Genomic DNA, 2303 nt, shown 5'->3' with positions numbered 1-2303 from the left:
ATGACATGACGTCATACCCTGGGTTATTCTGAACAGAATGAGCCTGTTTGTCTACTGTGAATAAACTTAGCCGTGGCATACGCACCTGAATGCACTCATGATTCCTATGCGCATCAAAATTACAATCTGTTTCCAGGAATGTTATTGTGAAAGCCTAACTCTGTAATATACTTTTTTTTTTATAACTTAGCTAATCATGTTGGCAATAGAACCAGATGATGCCATCTTCCTAAAAAATGTCTCAGGTGTTGTCAGGCCATTGTTCTGATGTTTGAAGCTCCTCAAGTTGAGGAATTTCACACCTCTGTGTGGGGGTTTCACAAGCCGTTAGGTTTAGATAGGAATTATAATTATGTCAAGTAGTCTGAATTGTGGCAGGGATGAGGCTCAGTTTGTAGAGCATGGTATTTGCAATGCCAGGGTTTAGGGTTTGATTCCCACTGGGGGGCAGGTATGAAAAAAATAATTACACAAAAAATATATTAAGTCACTCTGGATAAGAGTGTCTGCTAAATGACTAAAAATAAACTACAGGGGTGCCCAAGGGCGCTGTTACTTTCATTCGAAAAATGTTGCAATGCTGTGTTGATCTCCTGTGGAGGTGTTTTTCCCAGCATTGCAACCTCCCTCCTCCATGACCCAACAGCATAATGCAAGGAGAATGGCATGTTATATAGAAATATTGATTTGGAGAATGGCGTGTTATATATGAACATTCATTTGGAAGACAATTGCCCACCCAAGGTGTTGTCGCCTAGGCCATTGCTCTGATGTTTGAGGCTCATCTAGCTAAGGGATTTCACATGTCTGTGTGTGGTTTACACAATATGTAAGTTTTATGTCCAGAAGTCTGAAATTAATATATTTCCAGATTATGGTTGGGGGGCATATAAAGAGCAACATATGTGAAGATCAGCAGGCTCTGAATGGAGGTGAAGCTTCACTTAATCTACTTTGAAGCAGAGAAAAAAACGGAATGTTGGAGAAGCTGACTTAATCTACTTTGAAGCAGAAAAAAAAAATGAAAAATTATTTTTTCAAAAATATGAAAATGAAAAAAAAGAAGACATGGGGGCGTGCGGGACGCACTCGCTAAGCGGACCGGCACATTGAACGCGGGTCGGCGACTCCCCGCTTGCCAGGAGCCCTCCGAAAACGTGGACGGATCCTGCCGAGTAAGAAATGATACTCGGGAGGAGACAGAGAGAGGGAGAGGGGACTCTCTCCAATCCCACTGACCTCACTGTTGGGTACATGCTGTCTGGACTATTTTCAGAGAATATACTGCTTAATGTAACCGACGGGATATGAACCAGGTCTACCGCGGGAGAAAGCAACAGCTTGACCGTTACACCAAGAGGACATTCCCTATTGGGCTGAGGCATAGCCTATTTTTCACATCTGATTTAATTTCATACAACTTAATATTACTACACTAAAAATCTTTGTCTGGACAATAGCCCATTACTCAGCTTTTATTAGAAAATGAATGGCATGCCACTGTGATCATTTTCTGTGACGACAGAGTAAATTATTATGCAGCCTCAGAGGGGTGCCCAAACTTTTTCAGACGACTGGATGTACTTCATAGAAACTGTTACCCTTTATATATTCTAACCACTCTATTTAATGTATTCCATATTAAGGGCCCTAACCTAGGAACACAAATCTTTGTTCCTATTAACATTGTGGACAGTTCTCTCTCTCTTTCTCTCTCTCTCTCTCTCTCTCTCTCTCTCTCTCTTACTCCACTGTTTTCACTCTTTCTCTCTCTTCACAGCTCTCTCTCTCTTTCGCTCTGACTCACTCCACTGTTTTCACTCTCTCTCTTCTCACAATTCACTTTCTCTCTCGTTCTGTCTCACTCCACTGTTTTAACTCTCTCTTTCTCTATCCTGGGCACTTCATTTAATATAACAGGCTTTTAAAAATGCAATATTGTTGCACAATTTGTATGTAGCCCTTTAAAGTATACAGGTTGAAAATGGCACTGATAAACGCCTAAATTGGTACGCAGTGGCTGTACAGTAACATGCTATACATGACTTCAGACCACAGGCTCTACGCTTCAGAGGACTAAATGTATTTTGAAAGATGAGACGTTGAGGACTATAATAAATACTGCTTTGATGTCATACAAGCAAGCAAAACACCCATGAGTCCAAATGTGCACTTCAAATGTTCTTATTATAAAACTCATGTCAAATACAGTGTCAACATTTATGATCACTATATTTGATGTATAGTTACAAGATGACATGACGTCATACCCTGGGTTATTCTGAACAGAATGAGCCTGTTTG

This window comes from Coregonus lavaretus, assembly GCF_964263955.1.
Source record: "Coregonus lavaretus genome assembly, contig: HAP1_SCAFFOLD_929, whole genome shotgun sequence".
Lineage (NCBI taxonomy): Eukaryota > Metazoa > Chordata > Actinopteri > Salmoniformes > Salmonidae > Coregonus > Coregonus lavaretus.
Note: the sequence above shows the minus strand (reverse complement) of the source record.